Genomic DNA, 23,609 nt, shown 5'->3' on the forward strand with positions numbered 1-23,609 from the left:
CGTTATGATGTGGGCTTCAGGAGACAGGTCCGGTGTGATATCAACCCTCAGAGCCTTCTCTTTGTCACCTTCACGGAGGATTTTATCTACCATTTGTTACCTTGTGTCCGGCCTCCTGCTCCCTTCACCTGCTTCATTATATCACAATTACTGGCGTTAAACTCTGCATGTGTGTGTGTACTCACCTAGTTGTGTTTGAGGGGGTTGAGCTCTGGCTCTTTGGTCCCGCCTCTCAACTGTCAATCAACTGGTGTACAGATTCCTGAGCCTACTGGGCTCTATCATATCTACATTTAAAACTGTGTATGGAGTCAGCCTCCACCACATCACTGCCTAATGCATTCTATCCGTTAACTACTCTGACACTGAAAAAGTTCCTTCTAACGTCTCTGTGGCTCATGTGGGTACTCAGTTTCCACCTGTGTCCCCTTGTTCGCGTCCCTCCAGTGTTGAATAGTTTATCCTTGTTTACCCGGTCGATTCCTCGTCTGTGTGTGTGTGTGTGTGTGTGTGTGTGTGTGTGTGTGTGTGTGTGTGTGTGTATGCGTGCGTGTGCGTGCGCGTGTGCGCTCTCCAGGAATACCATAAGCAAGCTGCTGACACACATGAGTGAGATTGCTCTACACAAACATGTATTGAGGTGCAGGAGACGCCACCAGGCGGTAGTGTCCAGGTAAGGTCACCAGGTGTGCTAATTAACGTGTCACACCGACAGGGGGACACCTGTGTCACCTGGTGTGGGGGGGGGGAGGGGGAACCCTTTGTTTGGTGTTTGTCTACAGTTTGTTGTGTGGTGCTTGTGGCTTGTGGAGTGTGTGTGTGTGTGTGTGTGTGTGTGTGTGTGTGTGTGTGTGTGTGTGTGTGTGTGTGTGTGTGTGTGTGAGAGAATAAGTAAATAAATGTATGAGTAAGGCTGTGAGTATGTGAGTTACTATGGTAATGAGTGTATAACTCATTAATATAATGTTTGTATATGTATTACTCCGTGTGTTTGTAGATGAATGTGTACATTATTTGTTAAGAAGGACAGACAGACAGACAGACAGACAGTCAGACAGACAGACAGGCAGACAGACAAACAGACAGACAGACAGACAGGTGTGGTGGCTACATAGATCAGAGGAAGGACATAACATTGCCCGCATGCGCGGTTACTGACACGCCCGCACGCCCGCACCACACTATATGATCTCCGGTATAATTAACTGTATGGAAATTGGAACAAACACACACACACACACACACACACACACACACACACACACATGCTGCTGGGGAGACGGGACACCACGAGCGTAGCTCTCATCCTGTAACTACACTTAGGTAATTACACTTAGGTAATGACACATACACACACACCTTTAGGATGTAATGTGGTGGAGGCTGACTCCATACACAGTTTCAACTGTAGATATGATAGAACCCAATAGGCTCAAGAATCTGTATACCAGTTGATTGGATGTTGAGAGGCGGGCCGAAAGAGCAGAGCTCAACCCCTTCAAGCACAACTAGGTGAATACACACGCACAACGTGATCCCTCATGTTCTCAAATCAACAAACAAATTAAACAAAAAAAACAAAAACACATAGATCACCATTCCCCCCCTCCGTTCCACCCCAAATCCTGATCCTGATCCCTTCCCTGTGCTATATAGTCGTGATGGCTTGGCGCTTACCCTGATACTTCCCTTCCCTTAAATTAATCCAACAATAATTAGGAACCAATTACAATTAGCATCAAAGGTCCACCTGTGCTTCTGGCTCGCTACTGATTAATAGCACACCTGAATCTTTTTTATTTGTAATATATTCCCAGCAGGTGTATATACAAGGTAGACGGTAGATGCTCGTATTGGTAGACAAGGTAGACAGTAGATGCAGGTGTTGAAGGATGAGCGTGGGGGGGGGGGTCAACATACCTCTCCTAGCAGTGGTCACCACTCCACATCGTGGCCTCTGAAAGGGACATTATTATTATTATTAGTTACATCACTATATCGGGGGTCACTATGGTAGACATTATATCGGGGTCACTATGGTAGACACTATATCGGGGTCACTATGGTAAATACTATATCGGGGGGTCACTATGGTAGACACTTTATCGGGGGGTCACTATGGTAGACACTATATCGGGGGTCACTATGGTAGACACTATATCGGGGTCACTATGGTAGACACTATAACGGGGTCACTATGGTAGACACTATATCGGGGTCACTATAGTAGACACTATACCGGGGTCACTATGGTAGACACTATATCGGGGTCACTATAGTAGACACTAGACACTATACCGGGGTCACTATGGTAGACACTATATCGGGGTCACTATGGTAGACACTATATCGGGGTCACTATGGTACACTATATCGGGGTCACTATGGTAGACACTATATCAGGGGTCACTATGGTAGACACTATATCGGGGTCACTATAGTAGACATTATAATGGGGTCACTATGGTAGACACTATGTCGGGGTCACTATGGTAGACACTATATCGGGATCACTATGGTAGACACTATATCGGGGTCACTATGGTAGACACTATGTCGGGGTCACTATGGTAGACACTATGTCGGGGTCACTATTGTAGACACTATGGCGGGGTCACTATGGTAGACACTATATCGGGGTCACTATGGTAGACACTATGTCGGGGTCACTACGGTAAATACTATATCGGGGTCACTATGGTAGACACTATATCGGGGTCACTATGGTAGACACTATATCGGGGTCACTATGGTAAATACTATATCGGGGTTACTATGGTAGACACTATATCGGGGTCACTATGGTAGACACTTTATCGGGGTCACTATGGTAAACACTATATCGGGGTTACTATGGTAGACACTATATCGGGGTCACTATGGTAAACACTATATCGGGGTCACTATGGTAGACACTATATCGGGGGTCACTATGGTAGACACTATATCGGGGTTACTATGGTAAACACTATATCGGAGTCACTATGGTAAATACTATATCGGGGTCACTATGGTAGACACTATATCGGGGTCACTATGGTAAACACTATAATGGGGGTGACTATGGTAAATACTATATCTGGGTCACTATGGTAGACACTATATCGGGGTCACTATGGTAGACACTATATCGGCGTCACTATGGTAAATACTATATCGGGGTCACTATGGTAGACACTATATCGGGGTCACTATGGTAAATACTATATCGGGGTCACTATGGTAAATACTATAAAGGGTCACTATGGTAGACACTATATCGGGGTCACTATGGTAAATACTATATCGTAACACCTAATCTAACTCCTGAGACACATATAAATAGGATAACGACAGCAGCGTACTCTACACTAGCGAAAGTGTAGTTCTTCACACACCTCTTTATCATTCTCTGTATACCTGTCCTCGCCTGTTCTAAGTTTCAATACCTGTTCTTTCACTGTTGTTTTCCTTCTGATGTGACTGTGGAGTAGCTTTGGTTCGGTCTTGGCTTTGATTGCTATATCATTTTCAGATCTTTTCTCTGCTTCTCTTCTCACCCTGACATACTCATTCCTGGTTCTCTGGTATCTCTCTCTGCTTTCTGGTGTTCTGTTATTCCGGAAGTTCCTCCACGCCCTTTTGTTCAGTTTCTTCGCTTCCATACATGCCTTATTATACCATGGATTCTTCTGTTGCTTCTCGGATTTTTCCCTTTGGGCCGGGATGAACCTGTTTACTGCCTCCTGACACTTTTGGGTAACATAGTCCATCATACCCTGTACAGACTTGTCTCTGAGGTCTGTGTCCCAAGGTATTTCACTTGGGAAACTTCTCATCTCTTCATTCTTCCCCTTTCGGTATGCCAGCCTTTTGTTTCCTAGTTCTTTTTTGGGGGAGATAATTCCTTGCTCTACCAGGTACTCAAAGTTCAATACACTGTGGTCACTCATTCCCAAGGGCGCTTCCATCTTAACTTCCCTTATATCCCACTCATTTAGGGTAAATACCAAATCAAGCATTGCTGGTTCATCTTCTCTCATTCTTGTTGGTTCCTTGATGTGCTGGCTTAGAAAGTTTCTTGTTGCCACGTCCAGCAGCTTAGCTCTCCATGTTTCTGGTCCTCCATGCGGGTCTCTCTTCTCCCAATCTATCTTTCCATGGTTGAAGTCTCCCATAATTAGTAGTCCAGATCCATTCCTGCTAGCAACAGAAGCTGCTCTCTATTATGTTAATGGTGGCCATGTTGTTTTTATCATATTCCTGTCTGGGTCTTCTGTCATTTGGTGGTGGATTATATATGACTACGACTATAATTTTTTGCCCTCCAGTTGTTATGGTACCTATTATATAGTCACTGAAACCTTCACATCCCTGAACAACCAACTCCTCAAAATCCCAGCCTTTTCTTACCAGCAGAGCTACACCACCCCACCTCTTCCTTCTCTCTCTTTCCTCATAACATAATAGTCCTGTGGGAACACTGCGTTTGTTATCGTTTGTGTGTGTGTGTGTGTGTGTGTGTGTGTGTGTGTGTGTGTGTGTGTGTGTGTGTGTGTGTGTGTGTGTACGTATGCGCGTGTTTGTGTTTACAAATCATTTAGACGTGTTCCACAATTTAGTTTTCATCCAGCTATGTACGCCGTCTGTGTCTGTCTGTGCGTCTCTCCAGTCTTCATCCTGCTGATCGTCTCATTACCCCATTCCTCTGCTCTTAATAATTGTAATTAGAAAGGAATTACAACTTTGCATCAGTGTAGTAATTAAAAGTAATTAATAATCCGCCACCGGAGATAAAGGTTTATATGGCATATATTGTAGCCTAATGCCACAGTTCACCTTATTTTAATATTTATATTACAATATATTCTCCTTTATTGCTTCAGCAAATAACTATTATTCTAATCTCATTAACTGATGCATTGTTAAGATCGTAATTTAATTAACTTTCGGAATTATGTTGACATTTGAATCATGACCTGGTACAGGGCTGCCAGGCGTACCCCTTGACCTGGTACAGGGCTGCCAGGCGTACCACTTGACCTGGTACAGTGCTGCCAGGCGTACCACTTGACCTGGTACAGGGCTGCCAGGCGTACCACTTGACCTGGTACAGGGCTGCCAGGCGTACCACTTGACCTGGTACAGGGCTACCAGGCGTACCACTTGACCTGGTACAGGGCTGCCAGGCGTACCACTTGACCTGGTACAGGGCTGCCAGGCGTACCACTTGACCTGGTACAGGGCTGCCAGGCGTACCACTTGACCTGGTACAGGGCTGCCAGGCGTACCACTTGACCTGGTACAGGGCTGCCAGGCGTACCACTTGACCTGGTACAGGGCTGCCAGGCGTACACTTGACCCGACGAGGACACTATTAAACAAGCTGATAGTTTGATCCTTAACGACCCTTATACACCCACCCACAGAGGTGATTACCAGCCTCCAGTCACCACCGCACTAATTACTCACCAGTACCACATATATATATATATATATATATATATATATATATATATATATATATATATATATATATATATATATATATATATATATATAGACACATATATATATATATATATATATATATATATATATAGACACATATATATATATATATATATATATATATATATATATATATATATATATATATATATATATATATATATATATATATATATATATATATATATACCCAAGGTACAGAAAACGTGAGCTTTCATGGTTCCGAGAGAAAGTTTTATGAGTCTCAGCTGCCTCGATCAGTACCTCATAACCCCCGGTACCTCATATTCCCGGTACCTCATAACACCAGTACCTCATAACGCCAGTACCTCATAACCCCGGTACCTCATAACCCCCGGTACCTCATATCCCCGGTACCTCATATCCCCGGTACCTCATATCCCCGGTACCTCATAACACCTGTACCCCATAACACCAGTACCTCATAACCCCCGGTACCTCATATCCCCGGTACCTCATATCCCCGGTACCTCATATCCCCGGTACCTCATATCCCCGGTACCTCATTTCCCCCGTACCTCATATCCCCGGTACCTCATATCCCCGGTACCTCATAACACCAGTACCTCATAACCCCGGTACCTCATAACACCAGTACCTCATAACCCCAGTACCTCATAACACCAGTACCTCATAACCCCGGTACCTCATATCCCTGGTACCTCATAACCCCGGTACCTCATATCCCCGGTACCTCATATTCCCGGTACCTCATATCCCCGGTACCTCATAACCCCGGTACCTCATATCCCCGGTACCTCATAACCCCAGTACCTCATATCCCCGGTACCTCATAACCCCAGTACCTCATATCCCCGGTACCTCATAACCCCAGTACCTCATAACCCCGGTACCTCATATCCCCGGTACCTCATAACACCAGTACCTCATAACCCCGGTACCTCATATCCCCGGTACCTCATAACCCCAGTACCTCATATCCCCGGTACCTCATAACCCCAGTACCTCATATCCCCGGTACCTCATAACCCCAGTACCTCATAACCCCGGTACCTCATATCCCCGGTACCTCATAACACCAGTACCTCATAACCCCGGTACCTCATATCCCCGGTACCTCATAACACCAGTACCTCATAACACCTGTACCTCATAACACCAGTACCTCATAACCCCAGTACCTCATAACCCCAGTACCTCATAACACCAGTACCTCATAACCCCGGTACCTCATAACACCAGTACCTCATAACCCCGGTACCTCATAACACCAGTACCTCATAACCCCGGTACCTCATAACACCAGTACCTCATAACCCCAGAACCTCATAACACCAGTACCTCATAACCCCAGTACCTCATAACACCAGTACCTCATAACCCCGGTACCTCATAACACCAGTACCTCATAACCCCGGTACCTCATAACACCAGTACCTCATAACCCCGGTACCTCATATCCCCGGTACCTCATAACCCCGGTACCTCATAACACCAGTACCTCATAACCCCGGTACCTCATAACACCAGTACCTCATAACCCCGGTACCTCATAACACCAGTACCTCATAACCCCGGTACCTCATAACACCAGTACCTCATAACCCCGGTACCTCATATCCCCGCGGTACCTCATAAAACTACACACCTTAACTGTCCCACACAACAAGACCGCCCAAATGGTCTAACTTGTTGCCTTATCACCATTAATCACTTTAAATATTCCTTGGCTGACTTTAATGGCAGTTAGTAATTGTGGGAGAAAATGAGAAAGTTAAATGTATTTATGCAATTCTGGAGCCACTGTTGTCTTTGTGTAATATATGGTCGCTTCCCCCTCATAATATGTGTAGAGTGTACCCCTCATAATATGTGTAGAGTGTACCCCTCATAATGTGTAGTGTGTACCCCTCATAATGTGTAGTGTGTACCCCTCATAATGTGTAGTGTGTACCCCTCATAATGTGTAGAGTGTACCTCTCATAATGTGTAGAGTGTACCCCCTCATAATGTGTAGTGTGTACCCCTCATAATGTGTAGAGTGTACCCCTCATAATGTGTAGAGTGTACCCCTCATAATGTGTAGAGTGTACCCCTCATAATGTGTAGAGTGTACCCCTCATAATGTGTAGTGTGTACCCCTCATAATGTGTAGTGTGTACCCCTCATAATGTTTAGAGTGTACCTCTCATAATGTGTAGAGTGTACCCCTCATAATGTGTAGAGTGTACCCCTCATAATGTGTAGAGTGTACCCCCTCATAATATGTGTAGTGTGTACCCCTCATAATGTGTAGAGTGTACCCCTCATAATGTGTAGAGTGTACCCCCTCATAATATGTGTAGTGTGTACCCCTCATAATGTGTAGAGTGTACCTCTCATAATGTGTAGAGTGTACCCCTCATAATGTGTAGTGTGTACCCCTCATAATGTGTAGTGTGTACCCCTCATAATGTGTAGTGTGTACCCCTCATAATGTATAGTGTGTACCCCTCATAATGTGTAGAGTGTACCCCTCATAATGTGTAGAGTGTACCTCTCATAATGTGTAGAGTGTACCCCCTCATAATGTGTAGAGTGTACCCCCTCATAATGTGTAGTGTGTACCCCTCATAATGTGTAGAGTGTACCCCCTCATAATGTGTAGAGTGTACCCCATCATAATGTGTAGTGTGTACCCCTCATAATGTGTAGAGTGTACCCCCTCATAATGTGTAGAGTGTACCCCCTCATAATGTGTAGAGTGTACCCCCTCATAATGTGTAGTGTGTACCCCTCATAATGTGTAGTGTACCCCTCATAATGTGTAGAGTGTACCCCTCATAATGTGTAGAGTGTACCCCTCATAATATGTGTAGTGTAGAGTGTACCCCTCATAATATGTGTAGTGTACCCCTCATAATGTGTAGAGTGTACCCCTCATAATATGTGTAGTGTACCCCTCATAATATGTGTAGAGTGTACCCCTCATAATGTGTAGAGTGTACCCCTCATAATGTGTAGAGTGTACCCCTCATAATATGTGTAGTGTACCCCTCATAATGTGTAGAGTGTACCCCTCATAATATGTGTAGTGTACCCCTCATAATATGTGTAGAGTGTACCCCTCATAATGTGTAGAGTGTACCCCTCATAATGTGTAGAGTGTACCCCTCATAATGTGTAGAGTGTACCCCTCATAATGTGTAGAGTGTACCCCTCATAATATGTGTAGAGTGTACCCCTCATAATGTGTAGAGTGTACCCCTCATAATGTGTAGAGTGTACCCCTCATAACATGTGTAGTGTAGAGTGTACCCTCATAACATGTGTAGTGTAGAGTGTACCCCTTATAACATGTGTAGTGTAGAGTGTACCCCTCATAACATGTGTAGTGTAGAGTATACCCCTCATAACATGTGTAGTGTAGAGTGTACCCCTTATAACATGTGTAGTGTAGAGTGTACCCCTCATAACATGTGTAGTGTAGAGTATACCCCTCATAACATGTGTAGTGTAGAGTGTACCCCTCATAACATGTGTAGTGTAGAGTATACCCCTCATAACATGTGTAGTGTAGAGTGTACCCTCATAACATGTGTAGTGTAGAGTATACCCTCATAACATGTGTAGTGTAGAGTATACCCCTCATAACATGTGTAGTGTAGAGTATACCCCTCATAACATGTGTAGTGTAGAGTGTACCCTCATAACATGTGTAGTGTAGAGTGTACCCTCATAACATGTGTAGTGTAGAGTATACCCTCATAACATGTGTAGTGTAGAGTATACCCTCATAACATGTGTAGTGTAGAGTGTACCCTCATAACATGTATAGTGTAGAGTGTACCCTCATAACATGTGTAGTGTAGAGTGTACCCTCATAACATGTGTAGTGTAGAGTGTACCCTCATATAAGCCTGTTACAGTTTGCTTCAGTGTTATCCCGTCACAACACAGGTGGACCGCCAACCATCACTCCACTGATCAACTTTCAACTCTCTGTCAACCCAAATATGTCTCTTCCCTTATATTGGCTTCAGTGATGTACAGTGGACTGGCAAGGACGGGACGGAGCTGTGAGGAAGTGTTGGGGCGGCGCGATGGGATCTAACCCTCCACTTCCCTCCACTCTCTGCCAGTTTTGTATTAAATATTAATTTACGGGACATAAAATCATGAACAATGGCAGCCTAAATATGGCAGGACAGCGAGGGTCCTTAATATATCTTGGGCTCTGGGATGTCAAGGACTCCGGGATATCAAGAGCTCCGGGATGCCAAGGGCTCTGGGATATCAAGGGCTCTGAGATATCAAGAGCCTCAGGATATCAAGAGGTTAATGGGGGGTTGAGGTTTTTGGTATGAAAAGGCCTTTAGGGGATTCAAACCCTTGACTATGTTGCAGGTTTGGCGACTCCTGTGCCCTAAATGCTCAAGTCTAAGAAGTCTACCTCACGTCATGGTCATAGGGGAAGTAGATGATAACATTGTTAACCCGTGGTTGAAACTATCATTAGTTAATTACGTATAAATAGTGGATTGTTTTGATGGTTTCAGAATATCGAGGGTTAACCCGGGCTTTAGTGAGGATCACAGTATTATTGGAACGCTTCAGTAATAAAATAAATACAAATACTATATAACTTTTTAATACTTAGTTGTTCGTGCTGTTCATTTGTGTAAACTGTCTAGTTGCTATGTGTGTGGGCAGGGAGGAAGTCGACACGTCATATACGCCGACAAGTACGGCAGTTGAGGTTACGCAGGCGTACGCAGGTTACGCAGGCCTACGCAGGTCACGCAGGTCACGCAGGTCACGCAGGTCACGCAGGTTACGCAGGCGTACTCAGGTCACGCAGGCCACGCAGGCGTACTCAGGTCACGCAGGCCACGCAGGCGTACGCAGGTTACGGAGGCCACGCAGGTCACGCAGGCCACGCAGGCGTACGCAGGTTACGCAGGCGTACGCAGGTCACGCAGGCCACGCAGGCCACGCAGGCCACGCAGGCGTACGCAGGTTACGCAGGCGTACGCAGGTCACGCAGGCCACGCAGGTTACGCAGGCCACGCAGGCGTACGCAGGTTACGCAGGCCACGCAGGCGTACTCAGGTCACGCAGGCGTACGCAGGCGTACGCAGGTTACGCAGGCCACGCTGGTCACGCAGGCCACGCAGGCGTACGCAGGTTACGCAGGCCACGCAGGCGTACTCAGGTCACGCAGGCCACGCAGGCGTACTCAGGTCACGCAGGCCACGCAGGCGTACTCAGGTCACGCAGGCCACGCAGGCGTACTCAGGTCACGCAGGCCACGCAGGCGTACGCAGGTTACGCAGGCCTACGCAGGTTACGCAGGCGTACGCAGGTTACGTACAGTACAGGCGTACTCACCTGGCTCACGAAGTGTTCATCTCACACAATATTAGGGAGTGTTAATCCGGCATTATTACACTGGTGGGGAGAGTGTGGCGGAGTGAGAGGGAGACACAATGACACCAACACTCATCCCTCGCTCATAACTCTCTTCCTCCTACGCATCTCCACCCCACCTCAACTCTCTCTTTTGTGGAGTCAGTAGCTTTTTTATTTGCCGGTAGGATTTGGGGAGGGATAATGAGGATAGAGAAGGGGCAGGATAGATGGGGGATGGATTGGGTTGCTTGTGGACGATCACAGTGACCAAAACAAGAAAGACGGGATCCAACAGCTAATGCTCGATCCTGCAAGCACAAATAGGTGAACACACACACACACACACACACACACACACACACACACACACACACACACACACACACACACACACACACACACAGGTGTGTGTGTTCTGTTGATTGACGGTTGAGAAGCGGGACCAAAGAGCCAGAGCTCGACCCCCGCAAACACAACTAGGTGAGTACAACTAGGTGAGTACACACACCAAGTGTAGATATGATAGAGCCCAATAGGCTCAGGAACCTGTACACCTGTTGATTGACGGTTGAGAGGCGGGACCAAAGAGCCAGAGCTCAACCCCCGCAAGCACAATTAGGTGAGTACACATATAGCTCTGGCTCTTTGGTCCCGCCTCTCAACTGTCAATCAACTGGTGTACAGATTCCTGAGCCTACTGGGCTCTATCATATCTACATTTGAAGCTGTGTATGGAGTCAGCCTCCACCACATCACTTCCTAATGCATTCCATTTACTAACTACTCTGACACTGAAATGTCTCTGTGGCTCATCTGGGTACTCAACTTCCATCTGTGTTCCCTTGTGCGGGTACCACCCGTGTTAAATAATCCATCCTTGTCTACCCTTCAATTCCCCTGAGAATTTTGTATGTAGTGATTATGTTTTCGCGATCTCTTCTGTCTTCCTTCGACGTGATGTGCAGTTCACTCGGCCTTTCCTCATAACTCATGCCTCTTAGTTCTGGGACTAGTCTAGTGGCATACCTCTGAACTTTTCCAGCTTCGTCTTGTGCTTGACAAGGTACGGGCTCCATGCTGGGGCCGCATACTCCAGGATTGGTCTTACATATGTGATATACAAGGTTCTGAATGATTCCTTACATAAGTTCCTGAAGGCAGTTCTGATGTTAGCCAGCCTCGCATATGCCGCTGATATTGTTATTTTGATGTGGGCTTCAGGAGACAGGTTTGGTGTGATATCAACTCCTAGATCTTTCTCTCTGTCCGCTTCGTGAAGGACTTCATCTCCCATTCTGTATCTAGCGTCTGGCCTCCTATTTCTTCCGCCTAGTTTCATCACCTTACATTTACTCGGGCTGAACTTCAACAGCCATTTGTTGGACCATTCATTCAGTCTGTCTAGGTCATCTTGTAGCCTCCTACTATCATCCTCTGTTTCAATCCTCCTCATAATTTTTGCATCATCAGCAAACAATGAGAGGAACGATTCTATACCCTCTGGGAGATCATTTACATATATCAGAAACAGTATAGGTCCAAGGACTGACCCCTGCGGGACTACACTCGTGTGTACTCACCTATTTGTACTCACCTATTTGTGCTTGCGGGGGTTGAGCTTTGGCTCTTTGGTCCCGCCTCTCAACTGTCAATCAACTGGTGTACAGATTCTTGAGCCTACTGGGCTCTATCATATCTACATTTAAAACTGTGTGTGGAGTCAGCCTCCACCACATCACTGCCTAATGCATTCCATCCGTTAACTACTCTGACACTGAAAAAGTTCCTTCTAACGTCTCTGTGGCTCATGTGGGTACTCAGCTTCCACCTGTGTCCCCTTGTTCGCGTCCCACCAGTGTTGTGTGTGTGTGTGTGTGTGTGTGTGTGCGTATGCGTGTGTGTGTGTGTGTGTGTGTGTGTGTGTGTGTGTGTGTGTGTGTGTGTGTGTGTGTGTGTGAGTGTGTGTGTGTGTGTGTGTGAGTGTGTGTGAGTGTGTGTGTGTGTGTGTGTGTGTGTGTGTGTGTGTGTGTGTGTGTGTGTGTGTGTGTGTGTGTGTGTGAGTGTGTGTGTGTGTGTGTGTGAGTGTGTGTGAGTGTGTGTGTGTGTGTGTGTGTGTGTGTGTGTGTGTGTGTGTGTGTGTGTGTGTGTGTGTGTGTGTGTGTGTGTGTGTGTGTGTGTGCATAAAAGTATATATATATATATATATATATATATATATATATATATATATATATATCTTAAGGTCAAAGCAATGTAAATATAAGATTATTTCAAGCATTTCTCCGATATTTTCTTACACAGTTTCTTTATGAACACTGGCGCTATGAGCTGTATGTGTCTGGTCATTGGCGGTAAAAAGTTGAGGTAATTACATTGTTTAAACTGAATTACCTTGTTAGTAATGTACAACTACGTCATCTTGTTGGTCTCCTACAAAGCCTCCGCCTCCTTCACCCTCCCACGAATTTATTAACATTATATTATAACGTATAATGACGTCTCGGCATTATGCAAACATTTTGTTATAATGAAGTAGAGGAGAAACCCGGCGGTGCCCAGGTCTCTCTGTTTGTCTCTTTCTCTCTCTCTATCCCTCCCTCCCTCCCTCCCTCCCTCCCTCCCGTTCTCTCTTCCAGTGGGCAAAACTTATTCAAATAATGTTGAATCAGCGCTGAATCAACACTGAATCAAAGGTTTGGTATTGATTCAGCGTCAATAACAGCCACAAAAACACTCTATGGACATTTAAACTCACATTACAGACGTCACTTGACCAGTTGGTTGCCGCAACAGGCGCCAGTCCCACTTAAGGAGGGGCAGGTCGACCCGAGCCGCCCTATGACTACCCCACACAGTCACACATCACCATGCAAATCTGTGTGAGGCTAGCCGCGGGCGTCTGGCTTCCAGCCCGGGACGGTGTTAGTAAAGTTGACGTGTGAGCATTATAATGTAAGGGTAATGGGGGATGGAGGAGTGCCTTGTAACGAGGCATACCGCAGTTGTTGTCGTGAGTAATGTCAGGTGTTTATTAAGGTGATTGGGAGAGGCGAGGGACTGTTAGTTAGTATTAAACTTTCTTAAAGGTGTCTGAGGATTTTGCTTACAACCTGTAACTGACGAAGCGTCATAGTGGGAGCTCTCTCTTTCTTTCTTTCTCTCTCTCTCTCTTTCTCTCTCTCTCTCTCTCTCTCTCTCTCTCTCTCTCTCTCTCTCTCTCTCTCTCTCTCTCTCTCTCTCTCTCTCTCTCTCTCTCTCTCTCTCTCTCCCTCCCCCCCAATATTCGCACCATAATCATCTACACATGGATTAGTTCTCAATTTTCGTCAAAGAGGAACTGTTGAAACGGCAAGTTAATTAATTAATCAGAAGGGAGTGAGTTACAGCCTCCAGGAGGCTGGTGTATACCCCTCACTCACACAACTGTGTTAATAAACAGGTAAATATGTCCAATACTGAAGTGTTTTGTTTGTGTGTGTGTGAGTGTGTGTGTGAGTGTGTGTGTGTGTGTGTGTGTGTGTGTGTGTGTGTGTGTGTGTGTGTGTGTGTGTGTGTGTGTGTGTGTGTGTGTGTGTGTGTGTGTATATCCTGTGTTTTAGAAGCACTTTTAATCAAGTTAATATACACGTATTCAGAGGGCGATCACAATAGCCAGATGTGTCAGAGAAAATCACAGCAGCAGTAGTGTGATGGAGCCATGTGTGTGTGTGTGGGTGTGTGTGTACCTGGGTGTGTGTGTGTACCAGCATGGTTGTCGTACACACACACGCGGCTATACACCTTCACATGTACACAGTATACGTCAGTCAAGGCGGGATTGACTGTCGTCAATAACCACAGTCGTTGACAGCCGTCAATGACTGTGGTTAATGGCCGCCACTCTGCCGCCTCGCACGCAAGGAAGCGCACAACACGCAAACACACGCAAGGAAGCACACAGCACGCAAACACACGCAAGGAAGCACACAGCACGCAAACACACGCAAGGAAGCGCACAGCACGCAAACACACGCAAGGAAACACACCAGGTACAGAACAATTAACCCGGTTTCAGTGCCAGACATTAGGCCTACACCGCAGCACGCAAGAGCTGATGGGATGAAGATAATGCTAACAGGTTTTGACGTGTTCAATATCCAGGTTAATCAATGGTTTATATTACGTATTGACTGTGTCAGCTGGGGCGGACCTCCGCAGCTGATGGACCAATCAGCCAAGTCTAAAGAAGGTTATTAAACCAGCAGTCCAATCAGCGAATCTCTAACAGAAAATGGGTTAGAGATTGGACCAATCACAAATGAGTTTACCGGAGAGTTAGAGGGCCAATCAGAAAGCCGTTTGGGAGAGCGAGATTTGGGGTAATTAGGGTGAATGGCAAAGAAAACGGACTCGGGGGGTGAGGGAGGGCGTTGGTGGTGGGGGGGGGGGGTGAAGGGCAGCCATTTACTGAAGTTGAGACAAAAATTGGACTAAGTGATCGATGGCGGAGATTGTAGTTGATTGTGAGGAAGATGGTGGCAGAGTCGCGCCTCTTTCACTCCTGATTGAAAGTCGATATAGGAATATAAAACTCCTTATTATGAGGCAGGGGGGGGGGGGGGGGGACTGACACACACACACACACACACACACACACACACACTAGTGAGGAAAGAGAGAGAAGGGAGAAGAGGTAGTGGTGTAGCTTTGCTACTAAGAGAAGGTTGGAGTTTTGAAGAGATGGTAATTCAGAGCTGTGAAGGTTTCAGTGACTGCATATCAGGCACCATAGTAACTGGAGGACAGAAAATTATAATAGTAGTCATATATAACCCCCCACCGAATGTCAGAAGACCCAGACAGGAATATGATAGAAACAACTTGGCCACCATCAATATAATAGAGAGAGCAGCTTCTGTGGCTAGCAGGAACGGATCCAGACTTCTAATCATAGGATTCTTCAACCATGGGAAGATAGATTGGGGGAACAGAGACCCACATGGAGGACCAGACACATGGAGAGCTAAGCTGCTGGATGTGGCAACAAGAAACTTTCTAAGTCAACACGTCAAGGGACCGACAAGAATGAGAGGAGAAGATGAACCAGCCTTGCTTGATCTGATATTTACCCTAAATGAGTCGGATATAAGGGAAGTTAAGATGGAAGCACCCTTGGGAATGAGTGATCATAGTGTATTGAGCTTTGAGTACCTGGTTGAGCTAGGAATTATCACCCCCAAAAAAGAACTGGGAAACAAAGGGCTGGCGTACCGAAAGGGAAACTATGAGGAGATGAATAAATTCCTATGGGATATTCATTGGGACACAGAACTCGGAACCAAGTCCGTACAAGACATGATGGACTATGTCACCCAAAAAGTGTCAGGAGGCTGTAAGCAGGTTTATCCCGGCCCGACAGGAAAAAACAGAGAAGCAAAGGAAGAATCCATGGTTTAATAGGGAATGTATGAAAGCAAAGGAGCTGAACAAAAGACCGCGGAGGAACTTCCGTAATAACAGAACACCAGAAAGTAGAGAGAGATACCAGAGAACCAGGAACGAGTATGTTAGTGTGAGAAGAGCAGCTGAGAAAAGGTATGAAAATGATATAGCTAATAAAGCCAAGACCGAACCAAAGCTACTACACAGTCACATCAGGAGGAAGACAACAGTGAAGGAACAGGTGATGAAACTGAAACTGATGGTGGCTGAGTACATCAGTGTACTCAGCCACTAGTGTACTCTGCCACCAGTGTACTCAACCACCAGTGTACTCAGCCACCAGTTTACTCAGCCACCAGTGTACTCAGCCACCAGTGTACTCAACCACCAGTGTACTCAGCCACCAGTATACTCAGCCACCAGTGTACTCAGCCACCAGTGTACTCAGCCACCAGTGTACTCAGCCACCAGTGTACTCAACCACCAGTGTACTCAGCCACCAGTGTACTCAGCCACCAGTGTACTCAGCCACCAGTGTACTCAACCACCAGTGTACTCAGCCACCAGTGTACTCAACCACCAGTGTACTCAGCCACCAGTATACTCAGCCACCAGTGTACTCAGCCCCCAGTGTACTCAGCCACCAGTGTACTCAGCCACCAGTGTACTCAGCCACCAGTGTACTCAACCACCAGTGTACTCAGCCACCAGTTTACTCAGCCACCAGTGTACTCAGCCACCAGTGTACTCAGCCACCAGTGTACTCAGCCACCAGTGTACTCAGCCACCAGTGTACTCAACCACCAGTGTACTCAGCCACCAGTGTACTCAGCCACCAGTGTACTCAGCCACCAGTGTACTCAGCTACCAGTGTACTCAACCACCAGTGTACTCAGCCACCAGTGTACTCAGCCACCAGTGTACTCAACCACCAGTGTACTCAACCACCAGTGTACTCAGCCACCAGTGTACTCAGCCACCAGTGTACTCAACCCCCAGTGTACTCAGCCACCAGTGTACTCAGCCACCAGTGTACTCAACCCCCAGTGTACTCTTTGTGTGGCTGGACTTTATAATAGGGCCCCTAACTCATCCTGTGAAGTGGGGTCAGGGCCCCCTCCCACCGCCCGTTAAGGGGGCCCGCAGGTGTGTGTGTGTGTGTGTGCACATGTACACACACACACGACATATATACCTATATCCTTGAGCTCTGGGGCCCCGACTCTCAGCCAGTAAGGTGGAGAAGCAGAGGAGAGAGCAGCACCCTGGTGTACTGCTTCTCTTCCACTGTTCCTCTGGTGAGGTCTACGCTCTTCTCTACCCCCTCTCTTACCCTCCACTACCCTCCCTCCACCTTGCCTACTCATGTTTACCCATAAGCCTCCCCCGCATCTTCCACTTGAGTAATTAATGCGTCCTGACTCCGTGATGAGTCCATAGATGAGTACCGGGGCCTGGATGAGTCAGCACACAGGGGCAGATGAGTACCAGTGCCTGGATGAGTCAACACACAGGGGCAGATGAGTACCAGTGCCTGGATGAGTCAACACACAGGGGCAGATGAGTACCAGTGCCTGGATAGGTCAACATACAGGGGCAGATGAGTACCAGGGCCTGGATGAGTCAACACGCAGGGGCAGATGAGTATCAGTGCCTGGATGGGTCAACACACAGGGGCAGATGAGTACCGGGGCCTGGATGAGTCAACACACAGGGGCAGATGAGTACCGGGGCCTGGATGAGTCAACACACAGGGGCAGATGAGTACCAAGTGCCAGAATGAGTCAACGCACAGGGGCAGATGAGTACTAAGGGCCAGGATGAGTCAACACACAGGGGCAGATGAGTACTAAGAGCCAGGATGAGTCAACACGGGAGTGAGGTATACGCGTGCACTTCTTGACCTCTTAACAAGCGGTAGTTAAGAGTGTCAACGACCAATTACACAGGATTTACACAAATACCGGCTTGTTTACACATGAGTCACACAGTCACACACTTCTCCAGCACTTGAGTGGTGGTGGGGGCAGATTACCAGCTTGGCAGAGCTTAATAAGCCGGGGTCTTGCTGGGTTATAACCCAGCAGACACTCACTCACCTGTCTCCTAGCTAATTAACCTGCCGGGAGCCTTACCTGGGGGTTATGTTAATCCTGTTGTCCTGCCGGCCTCACCTCATACTAATGAGGTCGCTTCCCTCACCTGGGGAATGAAATCCTCTCAGGGAGTTGCCTGTTTTCTCCTTTGTGTGTGTTTACTCACCTATTTGTGCTTGCAGGACCGAGCATTGGCTCTTGGATCCCGCCTTTGTAGCCATCGGTTGTTTACAGCAATGATAACTGTCCCATTTCCCTATCATATCTAGTTTTGAAATTATGTATAGAGTTTGCTTCCACAACCTGTTCCTTAAGTGCATTCCATTTTCCCACTACTCTCACGCTAAAAGAAAACTTCCTAACTTCTCTGTGACTCATCTGAGTTTCCAGCTTCCACCCATGTCCCCTCGTTCTGTTACTATTACGTGTGAACATTTCGTCTATGTCCACTTTGTCAATCCCCCTGAGTATTTTATATGTTCTGTCATATGCCCCATCTCTTTTTTTCTAGTGTCGAAAGGTTCAGTTCCTTCAGGCGGTCTTTGTACTCCATCCCTAGTAATTTTGCGACAAGCCTCGTCGCAAACTTCTGAACCTTTTCCAGTTTCCTTATGTGTTTCTTCAGGTGGGGACTCAATGATGGGGCTGCATACTCTAAGACTGGTCTCACGTAGGCAATATAAAGCGCCCTAAATACCTCCTTACTTAGGTTTCTGAATGAAGTTCTAACTTTTGCCAGTGTAGAGTATGCTGCTGTTGTTATCCTATTTATATGTTTATATATTTATATATAACACCTAATATATAGGTGTTACGTCCACGCCCAGGTCTCTTTCTCGCGTCGTCACAGGTAGGCTGTTCCCCTTCATTGTGTACTGTCCTTTTGGTTCCTATCACCTAGTCCCATTTCATTAACTTTACATTTGTTCGTGTTGAACTCCAGTAGCCATTTCTCTGACCATCTCTGCAACCTGTGCAGGTCCTCTTGGAGGATCCTACAGTCCTCATGTGTGTTTTCATCTAGTTGTGTTTTTTTCACACACACACACACACACACACACACACACACACACACACACACACACACACACACACACACACACACACACACACACACACACACACACAGGAAGCAGCCCGTAGTAGTTGTCTCCCCCCCCCCCAGGTGTGTATGTGTTAGATTTGTTATGGAGTGGATAGCTTTCTGAGATAATTAAAAGGCCATTCACCTTATGGTAATAACATTGATCCCAGGTGGCCAGGTGCTCCAGGTGCTAATTAAGGAAAGCGGCAGGTGTGGGAGTGTAATACTTGTGTGTAATTGAAATAATGAGGTGAGGTGTGAGGTGCCAGCTGATGGAGGATGCTTCACACCTCACATAAGTCAGTAATGTTTGATGACTTGTTGTGGCAAAGTCTTTTATATAGTTTACTTAATTACCTTTGGTCTCCCTCTTGTCCCTTTCTTGCGCACACACACCGCGGGGGCCTCGTGGCTGAGTAGACAGCGCTCTGGGGTCCTAGTCCGAAAGCCCGGGTTCGATTCCCGGCGGAGGCAGAAACAAATGGGCAGAGTTTCTTTCACCCTCATGCCGCTGTTATCTATCAGTAAAGTAGGTACCTGGGACAGGCAGATTACATATTTCTGGACTGTAAGAAAGGCCTTTGATACACTACCTCACAGGAGATTGCTACGCAAAGTTGAGGGGCAAACGGGAATAGAGGGAAACGCGCTAAAATGGGTAAGGAATTACCTAAGAGAGAGGAATCAGAGAGTGAGGGGGCGAGAGGTGGGGCTGGCGTAGTACGAGTGGAGTACCTCAAGGATCGGTGCTGGCACTTCATTCATGTAAAGTACCAACCTACAGGAGTTGAGTCTTATATGTTGATCTTTTGCAGACGATGAAAAACTAATGAGAAGAGTTGAGACAAATGAGGATTGTTGAAGAGGACAATCTGTGACGAAGAGGACATGAATAAGCTGCAGAGTTGGTCCCAGAAATGGTTGCTGGAGTTCAATCGCCAGCAAGTGTAAGGTGATGTAAATGAGAATAGGAGCCAGGATTCCGAAAGGCCAATACACAATGAAGGGAAACTACCTCCCTATAACAACTAGAGAAAATGACCAGGGAGTGGGACATAACATTAAACCTAACTCCAGAGGCTCATATAAATAGGAAAACGTGAGCTGAATACTCTACACTAGCCATAGTCAGAACATCCTTCAGCAACCTTAATAAGGAGGCTTTTAGATGGTTGTACACCGTCGATGTTAGACCAGTCCTTGAGTACGCCGCCCCATCATGGAGCCCCATCATGAAGCCCCATCATGGAGCCCCATCACGGAGCCCCATCACGGAGCCCCATCATGGAGCCCCATCTTAAAAAAACACACGAGGAAGCTCGAAAAGTTGCCGAAGTTTGCAACGACACTTGCGAAGGATGAGCCATGAAGAGGGACTGAAGGAACTAAACCTGACAATACTAAAAAAAAGGAGAAAAGAGAGAAGGGAAACATGATACAGACGTATAAAATACATAGAGGTGTTGACAGTGGAAAAACAGCAATTGTTCACAATGAACACCAAGAGAACACGAGGATATGAATACAAGCTTCAGGCTCTGGTGAGTCACAGAGAGCTTATGAAGTTTTTTTTAGCGTAAGAGTAGTGGGAAAATGGAATGAACTAAAGGAGCAGCTTGTGGAAGCTGTCTCCATTCATAACTTTAAGAGTAAATATTATTGGGAAATACGTCAGGTCATATTGGACAACCGGCGCCTAGAAAAGTGGGGTCCGATAGCTAGAGCTCGATCCTGTAGGCATAAATAGGTGAATACACACACAAAAAAGGATCCTTGCCTATTTACTTGGAATGAAGGCCACATGAAGATATCACCTCCGTGTGAATAGCAAGACCAGTGTCTGATATTCACACGGAGGACACCCCATAAACACTAGGAGTGGCAGCACGCCAGCGGACAAAACTGTCGTACTGCAATTATATGGATTTTAATATTTTTACACATTCATCCGCTATATTTACATCTGAAAAATCTAAAAAAAAAAAAAATGTACAATTCATTCTGAAAATATTTGAATCGCGTTCATGTAGCCTATCGCGGGTGATAAATTAACCAATTAAACATTTTTTTGCGTTTGGCAGCGTGGTTTTATTGTTGACATTGTTGCCGGGGAGCGCGTGGCGGGCAGACCTGTCAACACTGCAGGAGCTGCCTGCATACTCACCCATAAATTATACAACAGGTGGGTACTTTTACAACTGTAACTGATTCATTTCTTCATTCATGTCTTAGGAGGATATACTGGAAACTTTAATATATATAACTGATATACGGAGATGTTAAAGATCAATTTTAGGACGGACGAAATACACATTTAGTGTATATTTTAGTGTTGTACTGGCCTCTTGAACGGTACTTAAATACTTACCCAACACTTATACTTCACCGTATAAGTGTTCTTATATCCTTCACTGTAGACTATAATCAACTGGTAAACTTTTATACAATGTATACCTAAAGAATTTGGGGTTAACAATTTTCCAGCTTTAACACAATTATGTATAGAGCGTTCAACTTACACAGCTTACACTGTCGTGTACAAAGTGTTCAGCTGGAACACTGTCGTGTACAAAGTGTTCAGCTGGAACACTGTCGTGTACAAAGTGTTCAGCTGGAACACTGTCGTGTACAGTGTTCAGCTGGAACACTGTCGTGTACAGTGTTCAGCTGGAACACTGTCGTGTACAAAGTGTTCAGCTGGAACACTGTCGTGTACAGTGTTCAGCTGGAACACTGTCGTGTACAAAGTGTTCAGCTGGAACACTGTCGTGTACAGTGTTCAGCTGGAACACTGTCGTGTACAGTGTTCAGCTGGAACACTGTCGTGTACAAAGTGTTCAGCTGGAACACTGTCGTGTACAGTGTTCAGCTGGAACACTGTCGTGTACAGTGTTCAGCTGGAACACTGTCGTGTACAAAGTGTTCAGCTGGAACACTGTCGTGTACAGTGTTCAGTTGGAACACTGTCGTGTACAAAGTGTTCAGCTGGAACACTGTCGTGTACAAAGTGTTCAGTTGGAACACTGTCGTGTACAGTGTTCAGCTGGAACACTGTCGTGTACAAAGTGTTCAGCTGGAACACTGTCGTGTACAGTGTTCAGTTGGAACACTGTCGTGTACAAAGTGTTCAGCTGGAACACTGTCGTGTACAAAGTGTTCAGCTGGAACACTGTCGTGTACAAAGTGTTCAGTTGGAACACTGTCGTGTACAAAGTGTTCAGCTGGAACACTGTCGTGTACAAAGTGTTCAGCTGGAACACTGTCGTGTACAGTGTTCAGTTGGAACACTGTCGTGTACAAAGTGTTCAGCTGGAACACTGTCGTGTACAAAGTGTTCAGTTGGAACACTGTCGTGTACAGTGTTCAGCTGGAACACTGTCGTGTACAAAGTGTTCAGCTGGAACACTGTCGTGTACAGTGTTCAGTTGGAACACTGTCGTGTACAAAGTGTTCAGCTGGAACACTGTCGTGTACAAAGTGTTCAGCTGGAACACTGTCGTGTACAAAGTGTTCAGTTGGAACACTGTCGTGTACAAAGTGTTCAGCTGGAACACTGTCGTGTACAAAGTGTTCAGCTGGAACACTGTCGTGTACAAAGTGTTCAGCTGGAACACTGTCGTGTACAAAGTGTTCAGCTGGAACACTGTCGTGTACAAAGTGTTCAGCTGGAACACTGTCGTGTATAATTTTCATTTTTTGAGCTAAAGAATCATATAATAAAAGATAATTGTAGCACAGTGGTCTACTCCCTCAGCTTGCAACCGAGAGACGCGAGTCTCAATCCTGGGGCAGGACAGAAACGATTTGGCAAGTTTCCTTTCACCTGATGCTTGTGTTCACCTAGCTGTAAAATAGATACCACAGCAACTGTTGTGGTTTGCATCCTGGGCAAGACCAGAAGGTGCTCCTAGGGGAGGGGGGAGGAAGACACTGACACAGTTCAGTCTTGTGTAGTCTGTATTCAGGCTAGGCTCGTCCAACCGGCGGCCTACTCCCTCCCCAATGATTCGTAACGTTCTGTGTATTCAACATTAGTATTTTCTCATATATTTGTTAATATTATTACATACTAGAATTTGTTGAATAGTTAGGCTTAAGTTAGGTTCTGTTGGCAGTTATTTGTGACGTCATCTTCCAGACCAAGG

General features: G+C 46.2%; 1 protein-coding gene across 5 annotated transcripts in view; it reads right to left on the bottom strand.

The window, feature by feature from the left end:
- LOC123755860 (ras-related protein Rap-2b) overlaps window positions 1–23,609 on the bottom strand; it is a 285,571-nt gene that overhangs the window by 228,076 nt on the left and 33,886 nt on the right. For 3 of the 5 annotated variants that reach the window (XR_011221986.1, XM_045738768.2, XM_045738766.2), the window contains exon 2: window positions 1,921–1,957. The exons of the other annotated variants lie outside the window; for them this stretch is intronic. The gene's annotated coding sequence lies outside the window, so the exon portion shown is untranslated. The remainder of the gene's footprint in view (window positions 1–1,920; window positions 1,958–23,609) is intronic. 5 annotated transcript variants of the gene reach the window in all.

Source organism: Procambarus clarkii, chromosome 43 (genome assembly GCF_040958095.1).
Source record: "Procambarus clarkii isolate CNS0578487 chromosome 43, FALCON_Pclarkii_2.0, whole genome shotgun sequence".
Lineage (NCBI taxonomy): Eukaryota > Metazoa > Arthropoda > Malacostraca > Decapoda > Cambaridae > Procambarus > Procambarus clarkii.